The sequence below is a fragment of the Otolemur garnettii genome, unplaced genomic scaffold (assembly GCF_000181295.1).
Source record: "Otolemur garnettii isolate 467f Iridium unplaced genomic scaffold, OtoGar3 scaffold00101, whole genome shotgun sequence".
In the NCBI taxonomy this organism is placed as follows: domain Eukaryota; kingdom Metazoa; phylum Chordata; class Mammalia; order Primates; family Galagidae; genus Otolemur; species Otolemur garnettii.
The window spans coordinates 4,764,051-4,782,950 of NW_003852496.1; the positions used below are offsets into that span (position 1 = coordinate 4,764,051).

The 18,900-nt window shown below is 51.0% G+C and overlaps 1 protein-coding gene across 6 annotated transcripts in view; it reads left to right on the top strand.

Annotated features, from left to right (window-relative positions):
- Window positions 1–10,523: 10,523 nt before the first annotated feature.
- SLC6A6 (solute carrier family 6 member 6) overlaps window positions 10,524–18,900 on the top strand; it is an 82,694-nt gene continuing 74,317 nt past the window's right edge. For 2 of the 6 annotated variants that reach the window (XM_023516946.1, XM_003796217.3), the window contains exon 1: window positions 10,524–10,777. The gene's annotated coding sequence lies outside the window, so the exon portion shown is untranslated. The other 4 variants (XM_023516947.1, XM_023516949.1, XM_023516948.1 and 1 more) reach the window with 2 other exon arrangements.

The window sequence follows — 18,900 nt, forward strand, 5'->3', positions numbered from 1 at the left end:
AGTTCATCTACTGGCTTCATATTAGTGTTGAGTAAACTGGATATCTGCTTTTCCATTCCTGAGATACTTTACTAAGAAGAATGCGTTTCACATGAGTCCATTCAGCAGACTCACTTTTGAGTCTCAAACACATATTGCTAAAAAGTAAAGCTTCCATTGCTGCTATAATTTCGTGTGTGTGTGTGTGTATTTATTTATTTGTTTATTTTTTCTCTTTTTTTTCTTATTAAATAGTAGCTGTGTACATTAGTGCAATCACGGGGTATAGTGTGGTGTTTTCATACACATTTTGAAATACTCTGATCAAACTGATTTACGTAGCCTTCATGTCATTTTCTCAATTATTAAGTTAAGACATTCTACTCTGCTTTTAGAAAGATTCACTTGTACCCTTGTAGGATAAACCATAGAAGTGACCCCTCCAATCACCCTCCCTCCACCCATCCACTCCCTCCTCTCCCCTCTCCCTCCCTCCTCCCCATATTCCAAGGCTATAATTAGGTTATAACATTCCTATGAAAGCTATAAATTAGTTTCAAAATAGGGCTGTGTAAATTGGATACGTTTTCTTCCATTCTTGAGAGACTTTGCTACGAAGAACATTTTCCAGTTCCATCCACGTAAACACGAAGGAGGTAAAGTCTCTATCCTTCTTTAGGGCTGCATAGTATTCCATGGTGTACATACACCACTCTGCTATAATTTCAAGGCTACAGTCTTTTCAGTAAATAGAAGACGCCTTAAAACTGTAGATAACACAAATCAGCTGACATAGCTGGATGTAGTTGCTCTGTGGCTCTGATCTGGGGACACCTTGTTGGAAAAGTGGATAAGTAAGTGATAAAGGGTGATAAAGATTGATAAGTGATAAGGAGTGTTAAAGGTTGATAAGTAAGTGATAAAGGGTCCCTGACTGAGACTTCCTGATTTGTCAGAGGATAAAATGAGAATTGAAAAATTACTCTAGGAAAATTATAATTAACAATAATTTACTGTATGTTTCAAAATAGCTAGAAACAAGGAATTTTAATGTTCCCAACATGAAGATAAATTTTCGAGGTGATAGATATTCCAATATCTCTAGTATCACTACACATTTATACAGGTATCAAAAATATCACATATATCTGCAAAATATGTTTTAAGCCATCCAGTTTATGGTGCTTTGATATATAACCATTGTATATCAATCAAAAATGACAAAAAGAAAAGAGAAGCACTCCTTTAAAATACCTGGAAAGGTTTCATTCTGGGATGCCTCCAGTGATTTGGGCCTCAGGGGTGGGTGTCCCCCCTCTGCCCACTTTCCTTTTATGTTTAAGGAAATAGAAGCCCAGAGATGTTCAGTGATTTGCCCATAGTCACACAGCTAGTCAACTGCCAAGTCTGGATTTGAACTTCTATGGGCTTTCCAGGAAATCACACATAGCAGACTTCTTGGTCCCATCCAAGAGTCACAGGTCACACACAGTGGCCATGGGCCAAGGACGTGGATATAGTCCAGGGCAGTAAACTCTGAAGGCCGAGCAAATGGACTCAGCCTGTGTGTCATAAACGTGGGTCAGTGAGAGCCAGTGGATTGCAGAATTATTGCTGTGTTTCAAGGCAACTGGACCTGGGTGGAATTTGGCTCATGCTAGAGGTTGCAGCCCAGGTAATGATCATGAGATTTTTTTTCTCCTTGCTTTGGTAGACCATCATATGAAAAATCAGGATCCATGCAGACAGCTGTCCCACATCCTGTCACTGTGGTCACACACCCAATACCAGAGGACACGGAGCTCCTGACAAAGCAGACACTACTTTCACCCTTGTCCTGGCCACGTGGTAATCTCCTTTCTCTCCCTTTCTGCCTGTCCTACCTTCTTAGCATTCACCTCTTCCCATGGGAAGGGGCAGGGCTCAGAGCTTAGAGTCTGATACATGTGGATTCAAATCCCAGCTTCACTGTGCGGCCTTGGATAGGTGGCTCTTCATCTCTGAGCCTCAGCTACCTCATCCATGAAATGGGCCCTTCCTCCCGGGCTGCTTGAAGAGGTTAATGAGATGACACCTATGTGTACTTGGCTGAGTGCCTGGTACACAGCAGGAGCTTGGTAAATATCAACTCTGCCCCCTGCCAGGATGCCAGTTCCCACTTTCTCTGCCACACGTAAGGCCACCCAATGGGGGCTTTCTATATCTCCATCAGTTACTAATGTGAATTTTGCCTTTCTATGTGCTAAGCCCTTTCCTGCATTAACGCACTGAACCTTCTCATCAGCTGTGAGCAAGAGACACTGTGACCACCCTTAGACCCGAAGCAGACACCTTCCCACAGGGTCCCACACAGACTCTGCGGGGCCAAAGGGATGTGCCCACCCTGAGCCAGATAGCTGGAACTCCTGCTACTCCAGGCCCCTGAGTCCCTGCCTGTGGGCCTCTTCCCCATCCTTTCGCTGAGGGCAGAGAGGTCCAGGAGTGTGCATTCTAGATCCAAAGGTGGCAAAGCGGGTTGTATTTGGGGGGCTGAGCTTGAATTGGAGGCTGGGTTGTCCTTGGGCATGCCTGCAATGCTCTCAAGGGTGAGGCCAGGGATGGCAGGAGAAGAGGGGTGACAGGCATGTCATAAGCCAGGGCCTCAGCCTAGGGGCTGGCTCTGCCCAGCTATCACTTGCAGTGTACAGTGCCAAGGGATTTGAGAATTTTACATTTGAGCCTGGCTTCCACCTCACATGAAAATACACTTGCTGAGGTGGGAGAACAGCATTATTTAACAGCATATTAACATGGTGTATAACTTTCCAATACTGAGACAGATGCAGTTATAGTCTCCAGCCAGACTGCAGGTTTTAGGGGTAGCCTGGTATGATCCCCATTTTTTCCACCATTGTCTCACAGAGGACAGTACATTTGTCCAGTAAGGAATGTGCTGGGCCCAAGCCTTTCAATACACAAGTGGAGAATAACAGGCTTAAATGCTGCGAATAGCATCAAAGCACGAGGGATGATAATACCTCTAGAGGCCAGGTTCAAGCTCCCATGTGACAAGTCACCTCTACCCTCAGTGCCACTGGAATAACGAGGACATTAACTTCTCTCCTTCCCCAGGGCCTGCCTAGGATCCCCATTGGTAACCTGGACCTGTCTCTTCCCTTCCTATCCTCCAAAATGAGCCCCTAACCCCAGGTCGGTCATCTGGGACTCAGGTGACAGCTTCCCAACGCCCTTTCCCACCATCCTCCAAGTGTCTTCTCTTTTGCTCATATCTACTGGTTTTGGCAGAAGTGACTAGCATGACATCAGTATAGAACCTTGTGTAGGTTCTGACCCTCACATCAACCCTGGACGGGGCCCTGCTACTGTCCTCATTTTACAGACAGACAAATAAGGCCCAGTTTGGGGCTGATCTCTCACCTAAGGTCACAGCTGTAAGGGACAGAGCCTGGATCGGAACATATGTCTTTCTGAGTCTCAAGGCCCACACATTAACCCCATGGCTGGAAACCACAGAAGAGAGGGGCCTTCTCAGCATTACTCTGGGTCACGGGACAAGTCCTTTGACCTTTCTGAACCTCTGTTTCCCTGGCCTTGGGGTGCACCTGGGGTCACCTAGAGCTGAAGGATTCTGGAACTCCAGAAGTGAAGCTGAGGCAGCCCTAGAGCCAGCCCACCCCGCCCTGGCTCAGATGACCAGCCCCGAGGGCCCAATCAGGCCAGACTTGGATCAGGCCATAAGTGGGAACAAAACAGTCAGGGAGCTCGCCTCTCTGGCTTTGTTTATTGTCTGGGAGCTGGGAATATTTTGAATTGTTGTGTTTGGGGAGGGAGGGGAAAAAATAACCAAATATAAGAAGGCAGCCACTGGGAGGCCCAGGCAAGAATGCAGAGGAATGAATCGGGCCTGCTTGGGGAGGTCTGGGCCACCGCAATGCTCGAGGCCCAGAACCCTCCAGCTCAAGAATTTCCAACTCTGATGAGACCTTAGAATTTCCTGAAGAGCTTTATTTAAAAAAAGAGAAAAAAAAGCCTCATATTCATTTATATTGGATATTCTGAGGGTGAGATCCACACATCAGAAGTTTTTAAGCTTCCCTGATGACTGCAGTGGGCAGCCAGGTTGAGAACTGGTACCTGGAGCAAAGGTTCTCAAACTCCAGCTGCCTTAGATGCCCCTAGAGGCCTTGTTAGAGAGGACTGCTGGGCCCGCCCCAGGTTTTTGATCGGGAGGTCTGGGTGGGCTAGGGTTTGCTTTTCTCCCAAGTTCCAGGTGATATTGCTATTGGGCCAGGCACCAGACTTTGAGAGCCTTCTCCCACTCACCTACCCTTAGGACTCAGCCTGGTTTGTGGACCAGCAGCCCAGGACTATTCCCTAGGAGCTTGTTAGAAATGTAGAATCTGGCTCGGCGCCTGTGGCTCAACCGGCTAAGGCGCCAGCCACGTACACCTAGGGTGGCGGGTTCGAATCCTAGCCCGGACCCGCCAAACAACAATGATGGCTGCAGCCAAGAAATGGCCGGGCGTTGTGTCGGGCGCCTGTGGTCCCAGCTGCTTGGGAGGCGGAGGCAGGAGACTCGCTTGAGCCCAGGAGTTGGAGGTTGCTGTGAGCTGTAATGCCACGGCACTCTACCCAGGGGGACAGCTTGAGGCTCTGTCTCCAGAAAAAAAAAAAAAAGAAATGTAGAATCTGCAAACCCCACCCTAGACTTGCCGAGTCAAAATCTGCATGTTAACAACGTCCCCTGGAGAGGACAGGCTCTTTTCCTAGAGGAGGGTTGGGCTAGGGCACCTTGGCTAACCCTCTCACGCCACAGGAGGGCAGCTGAAGCAGCAAGAGGTGGTGGCCTCTCAGTGTTGCAGAGCCATGAAGGATCAGCTCGGGGCTTGGATCCAGGTCTCTCTAGGAGAGATGGGAAAGAAGGTGCTCTTATAGGTGGGGCTGAATGCACAGTCTTAAAAACTGACCTCTTTCTCCCCAGCTGCACAGATGGCTAGGTTTGCAGTTTCTAGACAGTGTGTATGTGTATGGGGCAGGGCGGGGAGGTCCCACTCCATTCATTCAGCAGAATTTGCTGGGCACCTATCATGGGGCTGGGCACTGCTTATAGGCCCTGGGGATAGGGCGCTGTACCTGGCAGGCACAGCCCTGCCCACCTGAAGTCTAGTGTGAAAACAGACATAAACAGATCAATACAGGTATACTCACCCCATTATCCAAGTTAGGATGAAAATAAAACAAGCTGATGGCTCAAAACTGTTCTAGGAAAGGAAGAGGGCAGCATGGGGCTGTCTAAGACACAGTGGTCAAGGGAGGTCTTTGGCAGGAGGCACTGGGGTTGGGGCCTGAAGATGAGGAGCCGGCCCTGGGAAGGGCTGAGGGGAAAGTCCTCAGACAAGGGGAACAGTATGGGGCTGGAAGGAAAGCCAGGAGGACTGAGTGGCTGGGGACAGTAGGAGCATGGCAGATATGGTGGGGTCTCCAGAGCTGCCATGAGTGTGGGCTTAGCAGCAGCATGGTGGGGCCATGGGGTAGTTCAAAGCAGGAAGGAGACCTGAGTGGGCCTGGGGTCTTCCTGGTGATTGTTGCCAAGGTATATGCTGCCATGGTGAAATACACCAGTCTGAGCACACAGCCGGGCGACTGTTTGCACGTGTATGCCTGTGTGGCCTTCACCAGCTCAGCAAGGAGCACCTTTCCAGTTCCCACAAGGTTCTCTTGGTCCATATGAATGAGACCCACTGCAGGGTGTGTGGTGTGTGGCCTGTGGCTTCTTTTACCAGACCTAGTGTTCTGGAGACCACCACCCCACCCGCCCCGACGGCTTTGTGCCTCTCGGCACTGGGCTCCTTTTCAGGGGTGGGTTGTAGTCCTTCAATCTGTTTTTCTGTTCTGTTGATAGATGCAACCAGGCTCTTTCCATTTTTAACTATTATGATTCACATTCTTGCACAAATCTTTGTGTGGGCATATGTTTTCATTTCTCTTTGGTCAATTACCTTGGTGTAGAATTGCTGGCTCATAGGTGAAGTACTTGAGCTTCTAAGACACATAGCCTTAACGGAAACTGCCAAACTGCTTTCCTTGGTGGAGATGGGCTGGGGGGCAGGAGAGGGAGCTGAGGAGGAAGGAGGAGGCTCAGTTACTGGGGTGGCCACAGAGCTGGGGAGCATCTGTCCACAGGATTTTTGAACAAATCAATGTGCCTGCGTGCCCCTATCCCCAGCAGGTCCGTCTCCTGCATAGACACCTTCTCTATCTGTCCAGCTCTAGGGCAGTTTTGCTGTCCCTGCTGAGGGAGAGTAGGAGTGAGCCTGGACATGGACACATCCAGCACAGGTTTCCTGTGCCCTGTGCTGGGACTGCTAGGGATCCCTGCCTCCTGGGTGCTGCCTGTCTGAGGTTCCAAGTTCGGCAGAGACCCAGACTGCAGGAGGCCAACAGGCAAACTGCTGTGGGGGAGAGAACAGCATGTGCGGGAAAGCCCAGGGTGTACAGGTGGCAGGGAAGTCAGCTAGTGTTCTGGTTTGCTGAGGGCTGGACTGTATGCTGGGGACCAGGCTCAATACCTTACGTGAGTCATCTTCACTCAGTCTGGGCAGAGGAGAAACTGAGGCACAGAGAGGTAACATTATGCACCCTAGGTCACACAGCCCCTGAGGGAGGAAGCTGGGATTTGCTAGCAGGCAAGAAGAGGGTGGGTAGGCAGGAAGCAGTTCCTGAAGGCTCGGATGCTCTGATAAGGCTCTGTGGCATAGCCACCTGTACACATCCTGGGGTGGACACAATAAAAGAAAGTGACCAGAACAGAGAGAGGACCATTTGGCAGCCCTGTCACTATCCCTGTGTCTATTCAGGGCTGCTCCTAGGAATAATGCTCTGAAAGTTATAGACAATCCTCGATCCTCAGCAGGGCTGAGCTGGCCAGATGGCCCAGCAGCCTCCCACAGGCATTGTGACAACTTCTTGTTGATGGCCTGATAGATGAGACAAATTCTTCTCCAGCAAGGGATGTAAGATTTCCTTCAAAGTCCTGGATCGATTTTATTTTACTATTTAGGGCTCTGAAAAAAGTATAAACAAGTAGTCTTTGAAAAAATATCTTATCCACTGCTATTAAGTGGATGGCTGTAGCCTGAGATACGGCCCTCCAGTGATCAATTTTCATTCTTGAAATGAGAAGAATGAGTCCCACTGGAATTCCAGCTTATTCTATGGTTTCTGAGGGAAACCTCTGCCTGGCTTTCCCTGAAGCTCCCTCCTTGTTGCCAAGCTTTCATTTCCCTGGGTGTTCACCATCTCTTCAAGGAGGCAGGGATGGTGCACAGAGACACCATGGTCTCAAACTCAGACCCCTGTAGGGGCCAGTTGGCAGCATAAAGGGACACACTAGCCAGGAGGGAACTGTGTTGCCCAGGGAGCCTATGCCCACATGCGAGGGGGTGCCTGATGTCCCTCGTGTCAGGTAATTACAGACAGATGGGTAGTGGGCCCAATATAGTCTCATTTTGCCGTATTTCAAGAGAAACTAGACATTTCAATTTTCAAAATGTGAAATCTCCCACATTTTTATTAATGGAAATTAAGTCATGTTAAAGCCAAGTGGAGGCCAAAGAAACACATCTGGCAGGTTGGATTCAGGTCAGTCCCCTGTTTGAGACCGCTGAGCTCCCCCCACAATGGCTCAAAGAAGCAGGGCTTATTATCCCCTATTATGGATAAGGAAACTGAGGCTCAGAGGGCAGGTATGCATGCCCAAGTCACATAGCTGAGAAGCCACAAAGCTGGCCTCCATGCTGAGTTCTCCCCACCCCTCTCTGTACTCCCGCCCTGGTGACATGGCTTTCCCTGGGTGCCCTGTCCTGTCTGACCACCCCTTCTCCACCTCTTTTGCCACCTCTCCCCGGGGTTGAGGTTTGAGTACTGTCTACCTCCTACTTCTCTCTCCTCCTCCTCCTCTTCTTCTTTCCCTTTCTAGGGCTGGGGTTTTGCCTGCCAATTATCCATGCCTCAGAATGCCCTCATTCAAGTGTGTAACCCCTGGAGCCAGGTGACCTGGGTTGGACGTCTGTCTTCACTACTCACCAGCTCGTGTCCTTGGGCAAGTTACTTAACTTCTCTGTGGCTCAGTTTTTCCCTTCTGTAAAATGGGAGAAATAATAATACCATTCTTATAGGGTCTCTGTGAGGATGAAAGGGGTTAACATTTAAACTCACTGAACTGTGCCAGGCATATAGAAAAGTAGTTAAAGGCTCGGCGCCTGTGGCTCAAGCAGCTAAGGCGCCAGCCATATACACCTGAGTTGGCAGGTTCGAATCCAGCCCGGGCCCGCCAATCAGCAATGATGGCTGCAACCAAAAAATTGCCAGGCATTGTGATGGATGTCTGTAGTCCCAGCTACTTGGGAGGCAGAGGCAGGAGAATCGCTTGAGCCCAGGAGTTGGAGGTTGCTGTGAGCTGTGATGCCATGGCACTCTACCCAGGGTGACAGCTTGAGGCTATGTCTCAAAAAAAAAAAAAAAAAAAAAGAAAGAAAAGAAAAGTACATTAAATAAAAGAAATGCAGTAATCTTTTGTTGAGTACCTTGATGGGGGGAAAAAAGAGAAGGTCCCATCAACTCCATAAACAGATGGTTGGATGAGCCTTATTGGTGTGTGCTGCAGGGGCACCGCCTGAGGGATGCTGTGCCGGGCTAAACCCAGAGGTCAGGGGAGCCCACGGGCCTTTCCAAATTGCAGCCCCGAACATACAACTGCCTCTCACTCTTCCAAGGGCCACTGCCCTTGCTCTCTCTCTCTCTGACGCTCAGCATGACCCTGCCACCAACATCCTTGCCCTAGGCCTTTGCACAGAAGCTTCCTCTCCCCGAGATGCTTCCCTGCTTCCATCAACCACTCTTGGCTTAGTCAAAACCTCCTCTTGTTTCAAACCTCAACCCCAGAGTCACTTCTTTGAGCTACGACCTGCCCTTTGGCATCAACTCCTCCTGCTGCGTGCGAGTCAAAGGTTTTTTTTTTTCCCCTGATGTCTGCTCCTGCAGCTCACCAAGGAACCTCACTTACTTACATCAAGAGAAGCTGAGGGATGTTCAGCTGCTTCTCTTCTGTAGCTTCAGTTTTCTCACCTACAAAGTGGTTACTCTGAACTCAAAAGAGAGTGCTGAGGCGGCCAGAAGTGGGTGCCACCTGGAGCATAGGGACCCTGGAGGTGCTGCTGGTCCCTAGTGCTTCCTAGAGGAGGGGAAACCTGGGGCTGGAAGAGAAGGTTGGAAAGCACTGGAGGAGGGCAAGGAAGGGCACATGGTGGGAACGGCCGGTTTCTGGCTTGGCTGGAGCAGGTGTGGGAAGAGCCCACCAGAGGGTCAGGTTGGAGCCTGGCAAGGGGCCTCAGTGAGGACACCAAGGAGAGAAGCAGCGTCATTGCTGGGATTCTGCTCAGGCGGCTCAGGACGAGGGGTTATGGAGCTCTTAATCTAGGTAGTGGGTCCAAGTTGGGCCAGGCCTGAGTTGGGGTGGATCTCCTGGGGGGTTTGTTTGCTATTTCTTCTTTTATTCTCAGCTTAAGTGGAGGGAGGATCCCACAGGCTCACCGTATCCCTCCCAGGTTGGGAGAGGAAGAAAGGAGAGAAGAGAAAGCGGGTTACAGAAGGGGAAAGGTCTTGCTAGAGATCACACAGCACTTCCTCTTTGTGTCGTCAGGGCGGGGATGTGGAAAATGGTCTCCGAGGGCCTGCTCATTCAAATAAGGACAAGAATAATGGCACACTCCCCAACTCCATTTAAAAATAGTCACATTAGCTGACACTTGCTTGGCACTTCCTAGGTGCCAGGCGCTGTTCTGAGATCTTTACACTGTTAACCTTGGATCCTCATAGCACACACAGGCGATAACTTCTACTACTTTTACTGCCATTTTACAGATGGGGAAAGTCTCAGTCACTTGCCCAAGGTCACACAGCTGTGGCAAAACCAGGATTCTGGAGCCATTTACCTAGCTTCACACCACAGCCTCAGATCATGCTGGTGAAGGGGGGGGTCTTGGTTACTGTGCCCATTTTTCAGAGGAGCATACTGAGTCTCAGAGAATCCTGTGTGATCACCGAAAAGAACTCAGTGGAGTGCGAGTCTGGTTTGTACCTGGCTACTCCAGGAGCCCCAGGCCTCTCCAGGAGCCAGGTGGATGGTGAATGGTGGGGTTTGGTGACTGTGATAGGAAGGGACGAGCCAGGGTTGGGGTTTCTCTTGTTCTTCCGCAGGCAGGAGGAGTACCTGTTGGCGCCAGTGTCTGGCCCCAGCGTTCTCGGAGGGGCATAAGGGTGTGCGCGCGCGTACTCGGCAAGCCCGGGCTCTTTGTGTGTCCGAGCCCATGCGCGCGTGCGTGCGTGCGTACGTACGCGTGTGTGTGAGAGTGTGTGTGTGTGCGCGTGTATGTGTGTGTGTCTCCGCGGGTGGGGCGGGGCTCGGAGCCCAGACCCCGCCCCGGCCCCGCCCCCGGCCCGGCCGAGCTGGTATTTTTCCACCCAGCAGGATGGGTGATGCTGAGAGCTGCCTGTTCAGACAACAGACACGCGAGGTCAGGAAGAAGCCGCTTATAAATTACCGCTTCCTCCGCGCCTCCGCCAGCGCCGAGCTCCGAGGAGCGCAAGACCCGAGGCCGAGCCACGCCGAGAGGGAGTGCGGAGCGTGGACCTCACGGGCCGGAGAGCGAGCGGGCGGGCAGCTCCTGGTCAGTGGAACCCGGCGCCGCCGAGCGCAGCCCAGCGCAGCGCAGCGCGGGCAGTGCCGCAGCCACGCCAGGTACCCGAGGGACGGGGAGCAGGGGCTGGAGCCGGGAGCGGCGCTGCCGCCGTCTGCAGCCCCCTCCTCATCCCCGGTCCCAGAAGGTCTCGGCCTCCGCCCGCAGATTGCCCCCATTCCAGCGCCCTTTCACAACTGAGGGAGGGACTCAGGGTCGCCTGCTAAGTCCCACTGGAGGGGCTGTTATTGTTTCCTGGGCGAAAGGGCTCGGGGCTTCTGTTGCAGGCGGCAGGTGTGTGTGTGTCTCTCTCTCTTAGCTCGCTAGGTGTCTGTAAAGTGCCTCCGTGTCCTTATGCCTGTTTCTGAGGGTGGCTTTCTCTGTGTCCCCAACATCATGAACATGTGTGTCCCAGCATATGCCTTCTCTTCTCTGTGTCCTGGACTGTGCGTGTATGTGTGTGTCTGTGACACCTGAGTGTGGCTGTGTCACTGTCTTCAGATGTATGCGCTGTATGCCCCCATGTCTGTGTTCACCTGTGTGTGTGGCTGCGTCGAGTCCCCGGCTGTGTGCACGTGTGTAACCCTGAGTGTAGGTGTGTCTGTGGGTCCCTGGTTGTGGACATTTACGTGTCCTTGACTGTACCCAAGAGGGTGTCCCTGGTTCCTACAGGGCGGAATGGCCAGGCTGCTTTTCTAGGGCAGGCACTGAGTGGGGAGAGGTGACAGGCAGCATGGCTCTAAGGGTGCTGCCCATGTGCGGCACGCAGGTGGTAGTGCCAGCCTCTAGCAATTCTGAGTGGTGGGACTGAAGCCCAGCGGGACAGCCAGGGGGCAGTGGGCAGCAGGCAGGGAGGGCCATAGGACACATCCTCCTCTGGACTATTCCCCTTTTTTCTATGGGTTCCTCTTTTGGGGAGGAGGTTCTCATCCCCCTCCCACCAGGAAAGCCACACGGAGAGAATCCCAGGGACTTCCTCCGACAGCCCCAAAGGGGACTGGTGGGGGGACCTGTGGGCGGCCCTGCTGGGCAAGGAGGTGTGTTGTTGGGCAGAGCCACCAGCCAGGCTATTTTGGTCCCTGTCCTGCCTCTGCCAGATCCTGGCCTCCCCCAGGACCAGCACCAAAGGCTTGGGAGGCAGCCTGGGTCCCCATTTCCTGCCTGGGGAAATAAATCAGCAGCTCAGTAACTGCCTAGACACTTAAACGGAGGGTCTTTGGGGTGAGGTTTAGCGGCACGTGGCTCCATTTTGACTTCAGTAAATTGGCCTCTGCTTTGGAACAGCTGATGTTCAAATAAATGTCACCAAGATCTTTTTAAAATTTCTTTTTAATTTTCTGTTGGCTGGAAGGGAGGGGATCTCGTCCAGAGTCTCCTAGCCAGAAGGAGTTTATTTTTATGAGAGAGCGCGAGTGAGTGCTTAGCAACCGCCTGCCTCCCTCTCGACCAGGGAGTCACCGGTGAATGTGGGGTGGGCATGAGGTGGTGGAGGAAGGGATTTTGTCAAGATGGTGTTGGGAAGGGTGATGAGGTGGGCCTGGCACAGCTGAACAGCCACAATGAGGTGGGGTTAGTAGAATGGCTGGAGGTATTAGGCCTGGCTCAGTCTCTAGTTGTTGACCTTGGGCAACCTCTTTTGGCCTCAGTTTCTTTACCTGTAAAATGGGTGGGAAAGACTGGTAATGGGGTTAACCCAGGGACCAGAGGCAGGAGCTTGTGCCCAGGGAGCTGAGTTTAACTACTGTGCTCTGTTTTAATAGGCAGGTGACCTTGAGTGATTCCTTTGGTTTCTTTGAAACTTGGCTTGGCTCTGTGGGCAGCAAGGACGCCAATACAGGCCTCACTGTGTCCTTGTGGGGATTGAGGGAGATGAGGCTGAATAAGCTTGTGGTAAGCTGTAAAGCTGGGCTCGGCTGTAGAGCTGCTGATTAGAGGTGTCACGAGGGCCTGGGTCAGTGTGGTATATGGCAAGGGCCAACATGCATTCTCCATCCTTTGTCCTTTGGGAACATGCTTGTGCTGACCCATGGCGTAGCAGCACTCAGCCTCCCCCACCTCATTTTCTTTAGCTCTCCTGTGGTGATTGGGCTGCTTCTGCTTTGGACAGTCTGAATGCCTGGCGGGTAGCATCCATTTAACAGGTGGGCAAACTAAGACCCACCTAAGGGACTTGGCCTTAATTGGACATTGGTTGCAGATGTCCCAGAGAGTTGAATTTGGATGAGGGCCTGGAGAAAATGAAGGACGTAGGTGTCCTGATCCAAGGGCAGGAGGGTGAGCGCGTAGGACCTCTTTACACCTTGATTCTGTGTCTATTTATTCTCCCTTCTCTGAGTCTTCTTGGTGGGCCCTGCCACCTTTCCTACATCAGGCCTCATCCCCCTAGGAAGGAGTCTGGGCTCTGGGGACTGTATTTTTTCCGAACTTGAACTTGTCCTCCTGTCAATCTGTCAAAGGATTTGGGAGCTGTACTTCTCTGAGTCTTTTGAAAAGTCTCAGACCCTTGCAAGTTATTGAACATATTCCTGTTTATAGAAAAAAGCTGAAAAATAATTGTAAGAACTCCCCGGATTGCAGCTCAGCCACAGCTAGAAGAGATCTACATGGGAATTGGAGCTGGCCTAGGACCCCAGGGTCACCCTGGCACGTGCAGGACAGTCCCCCGCTTCTGCAGAAGGTTGTACACAAAAGTCAGAGTTAGGGGGACTACATCTCACTTCATGGTTGCCAGCTTGCCTTGGTCAAAGTATTTGTTTAAATTTGTGGGTTCTGGGGAGGAATTATAGATCTGGAAATGTCCAGGGGTGGCCCTCAAGACCTCTTTTTTACAGTGCCTCATTTAGTTGTTAATAACCCTTGGTCACTTCTGGGAAGGCGCTGGATTTGGGATAGAATGTTGGCTTTCCAGGAGCACTTAGCCCAGACATAGATAAGAGCTTGTGGCAGCTACAGTGACATAGATGCACAGGGTGCTGTGACAGAGACTCAAGGAGTGACTGAGTGTGCTTTGAGAGAGGGGTAGTAGGCAGGAGGCACTTTAGCTTCTCAGAAGAGGTGATGTCAGAGTTGCCATCTTCTGTGGGTGGAGAAGCAGGATGGGCTGGCATTCTCCACAGGGGTACAGCAGATGCAAAGGTGTGAATAGCCAGTGTGATTGTGGAACAGTTCCCCAGGGTCAGCTGGAAAGAGGAACAGGAGCCACATAGTGGAGGGCCTTTAAGTGTTGGGTGGACTTGGGATTTATTATGAAGGTAGCAGGGATAGAAATAAGATCAGACTGGGCTTGGGGACAGAGGAGGAGAAGCCATTCAAACCTAGAGCCCAGGAGACCTCTGATGGTGAGGAACTAGGCTAGAGTCCAGGAGTCTGGGGGTAGCTGAGCCATTGCTGGACAAGGTACCCAGCATTTTCTGTGCCTGTGACTCTTGCCCTGAGCTCTTTCCATAAACATGGGGTGAAGGCCCAGACATGCTGTTTAACATGGTACACAGGTACACAGGCTTTGACCTCCCTGCAGCTTGCAGCCCCTGGCGTCTTTAGGGTGAGATGCGGCTGTCCTGGACAGGGCTGGGGTTTCCCTTTCTGACTCACCTGGTCAGAGGCTTCATTTGGAAACCTGAGCTGAGGCTGATGACAAGGGTGAGGGTTAGGGGTGGGGGTCAGGAAGCAGAAAGTGAAGAATTGCTGTTCTGTCTCTAAAGCTCTATGAGGCTTGGCCAGCCAACTCTTTCATGTAAAGACCAATGAACAAATCACCCAAAACGATAAAAGGAGTGTTGGTGGGGAGGCGCACAAGCACCCTAACTGTGATCAGGCATCAGTAGTACATGAGATACTTTTATAAAAAAAACAAATTCAGATTTCCAGGTTTGGCCTGGGCATACTCAATCAGAATCCCCGGGGCTGGAGCCTGGGAATCTGTATTTTAAAAAGTTTTCTTGTGTGATTTTAAAAAATATTTTTAAATTGAAGGCTAATTTACATGCAGTGAAATGCAAAGATTGCGCTACAGTTCAATGAGTTTTGACAAATTTATAAACCTGTGTAACTACTGGAGGCCAGATCAAGACCCAGAATGTTTCTAGCACCCTACAAAGTTGTCTTGCCTCCCCCACCTCACCAGACAACCACTTTCTGATTTCTACCACTGTAAATTAATTTTGCCAAGCCTAGGACTTCCTATAAATTGACTTGTTAATTTATATACACTTGTGTCTGGTTTCTTTCTGCCTGACTTTTCTGAGAGTTTATCAGTTTTATGGCTGAGTATTCCTCCATTATATGGATGTATCACAATTTGTTTATCTGTCCTCCTGTTGATGGACGTTTGGGCTGTTTCCGGCGTGGGGCTGATACAGATGAAGATTCATCTGCATTCATGAGCAAATCTTTCTGTGGATCTATATTGTCATTTCTCTGGGGTAGTACTGCTAGGGCGTATGTTAACTTTATGAGAAACTGCTGAAGGATTCACTTTTAGTTACAAATGTAATACACCTCAAGCAATATGAAGCTGAATAAACTAACAGTGATTCTTTCACAGGCTTAAAATGTACAGTGAATCTTGGGTCTGTCTGTCTGTCTGACACTCTATCACCTGAGGTTATGCATTCCCCACCCATATAGCTTTCACTATTTCCCTCAGGTGTCTGTAGAGACATGAGCTCTTTTTTGTTGCTTTCTGGATCAGTTTTTCTTTCGGTTTTGACTTCCTCCTTGATCCAGGGGTTATGGAGGATCTATCTAGAAGCTAACTGTAGTTTTGTTTTCTTTTTAACAAAAATAACACCATCCTGTTCTTGGTTCTACCACTTGGTCTATTCAAACAACAGACCATTGTGGGCCCGCAGTGTGGCAGGACATAATGGGTCTGCCAGGCCATTCTGAACAGTCAGGTGCATTTAGGAACCACGGACCGTGTCTGTCCTGTATGATCACCCCGAGTACTGCCAGCTCAGTGAATGAAATACGCCCACCCAGAGACTCTGAACTTGCTCTAGAGGTGGGCCGAGGAGCAGCCCAAGCCCATGCAGTATCCTGAGATAGGGAGAAGCTGGTATTTATTTGCACTGTCCCTAATCTCCCTTCCTCATCTCCCTTCCATCTCAGAGAAGGGCTCCTCAGCAAAGTGACTTGCCCTGGCTCCCGTGGCTCGGAAAGAGAAGTGGAAATAGGGTCCATCTGACACCCGTGAGGTCCTCGTTCCCTGGCTGCACTGCAAGTGTTTGTTGAGCACCTACCATGCATCAGGCATGCTGCCAGGGCCAGGAGGGCAGAAATAAGTAAAACACCCCCTGTGCTCAAGGAGAGAGAAAAGAAGATCTGTATCAGGAGGAGGTTAATGAATAATCCAAGGCAATTTATGCCAAGGACGGGCACACAGTCTGGGGATGCCAGGTAGGTCTGAGGCAGAGTGGTTCATTGGATGGGCAGAGTGGAATCACCCAGCCGACCTTTCCTGCCCACCCACTCTATGGATGAGGAGACTGAGGGCTGGGTGAAGCATTTATCAACACAGGAAGATCAAGCCCCAGAAGGAGCCATTGTTCCTAAGTGTGACTCTTCCTCCAGCCCTCTGCGGCACCACTCATAGGTTATATAAAACTCACCTGGGCAGGGGCAGTGTTTGGGGACAATGTTAATACTTCTGCCTTCAACTTTTGTGACTCTTTATCCTGGTTTTGCCACAGCTGATAGGAAAGGGTTGAGAAGCAAAGCTGTACCAGTCACAAAGATTCCTCAAGGCTTGGTGTTCAGGGGACACCACCAGAATCCAGGATGGGGCTCCTGGGAAGCTCAGGGATGGGCAGGGGCCTGGCATGTGGTGGGTGGGGAGAGGGCTGATGAACCCAAGGAGGGTGGCCCTGGTGAGGACTGCCTCCTCCCTCGTGGGTGGGGTCTGAGCAGGCCTGGGCTGGAAGGCAGGAGGGCTGAGTCCTGCTGGTTCTGCTTACCTTACGACCTTCCTAGCCTGGAAGCTCAGGCCACATTTCTGTGAGGTCCCTCCTTATGCTGGGACATTTTCAGAGTCCCTTCCTTCCCAGGGTCTTTCTTTACACACAATAAAAGTGCCAAGTGACTCACTACCGTGTTCCCACAGAAGGCCTTTTCCCCAAGGCTGCCAGTTGCTCGGTGGGGAGAGGAAGAGTGTGGTTGGCTAGTGGATTTCAGCAGAGTCATGCTTAGTGGGTAAAGGGTGCCGGAAAGAGGAGGTCCTGAGGACTCTGCCCACATGCCTTAGGGCCAGTCATCACCCTGATGGAAGAGTCAGGTCATGATTTCAATGACATTCAGTCCATCACCAGATGGCACCTGGTGTCTCCTCTGCAGATGGACATCACCACCCAGGGCCCAGCTCTCGACATGTTACTCTCCTGCTCAGAAGCCTTCAGTGGCTCCCTAGTGCTTTGTGAAATCGAGTTTAAACTCCATAGCCTGTCATTGGAGGCCCTGCGTGATCTGGCTCTTGACCAGTATTTACCCTCTCCTGTTTCTCTCCTTGGCTTGTGTCTGCTCCTAGATGGAGCAGCATCTGGCTCTCTCAGCCCGATCCATGCTGGTCCCTCAGCCTGCAAGTCCCTTCCCTCCATATGCCTTCTTCCCACTCTTCAAGGGCCAGCTTTCAGCTGTCTGCTCCATGAAGTGTTCCTGGAGCCTCTTAACATGCCTGTCATGTAGTAAGCACTCAAAACAGATTATGTGGCCAGGCATGGTGGGTCACGCCTGTAATCCCAGCACACTGGAAGGCTGAGGTGGGTGGATTGCCTGAGCTCAGAGTTAAAGACCAGCCTGAGCAAGAGTGAGACCCCTGTATCTACTAAAACTAGAAAAACTAGCCAGGTGTTGTGACAGGGACCTATAGACCCAGCTACTGGGAAGGCTGAGGCATGAGGATCTCTTGAGCTCAAGAGTCTGAGGTTGCTGTGAGCTGTGACATCACAGCGCTCTAGCCAGGGTGACAGAGTGAAAGAAAAAAAAAACGAAAACAAAACAGATTATATGTGTCAAAGAGGACATAGTTTGCCCCGCTCTGAGTCCCTGTGTCTCTTTTCTCTGACTTGAGCTCAGACCTAGGTAGTCTTAGCTTATGTCCATCTACCTGGCTGGGGACACACTGAGGCTCCAGCTTGCAGCATAGAGGCCTGGCACACAGTAGGTGCTCCGTGCACAAACTGTGAGCATCTGTCTCCCTCCACCCTGAAATGAGAACCAGAGTCTGAACATCTGGGTGGTTCAGGCTTGAAAATTAGATTCACCCATCACCATCCATCCATCCATCCATCCAACAAATGCATGCTTTTCCAGCCCCTGTCCTGGGCCCTGGGGAACAAGACAGACCAAGTTATGGCCTCCTAGAGCTGTCTGTCTGGCAGGGGTAATGAACGCCGTACACAAAATCACATACATGCCGTTAATGAATCATGACGGGGCCTTTTTAAATCAAAGACCCTGTGTCAGACACTGCAACACCAGCGTTTGGGCACCTGCGAACTCTGGCTTGTAGCATGACCTAGGGGAGCCCTTTCCCTTCTCCGTTCCTCAGCCTCCTAACCTGAAAGCAGTGGCCCAGCTGGGCTTTGTGATTGAGGGAAGCACCTGCTGGACAAAGAAAGCCCCTTCTCTCTCGTAGACATGCACATCACCATGCAGGGTGCTGTCCTGTTGGCTATTCAAGATGTCCCAGCCCTCATTGTGAAAAGAGGCACCCAGATTCAGGGACTGGAGTTCAGAGACACTCCAAGCAGAGCTATAGGGATGGGCTTTTTGTAGAGAACATTGACACAGGAGACAACATGGGTTCTTCTTCCACTATTGGTAGAAGAGTAGAGATGAGAACAGACTTAACAAAGAGAAAAGCAAACAACTTGAAAGCTGCCAGTCCCTTCCTGTGGGTACTGAGGGGTCTGTTTCCATCTTCCACTTCTCCCCAGCACCAGTCACTGCAAAATGGTCTCTCAGGAGTAGCTCTGGGTCACATAAGTGTTCTGTGCTGTCCTCACAGTGTTTTATAAATCGGACCCAATATTGTTTCACCATGGGCTGTTTTTTGCAGCTACTTCCAGTTGTCAGGTGTCTCTGGACCCAGCGGGATGGTGTAGCCACCCTGGGCCCACGCCCACCTGGCTGCTGTCACACAGACAGGGTGGCAGCCGCCCCCCAGCCTCCCTTGGACTCTTCAGTGTCC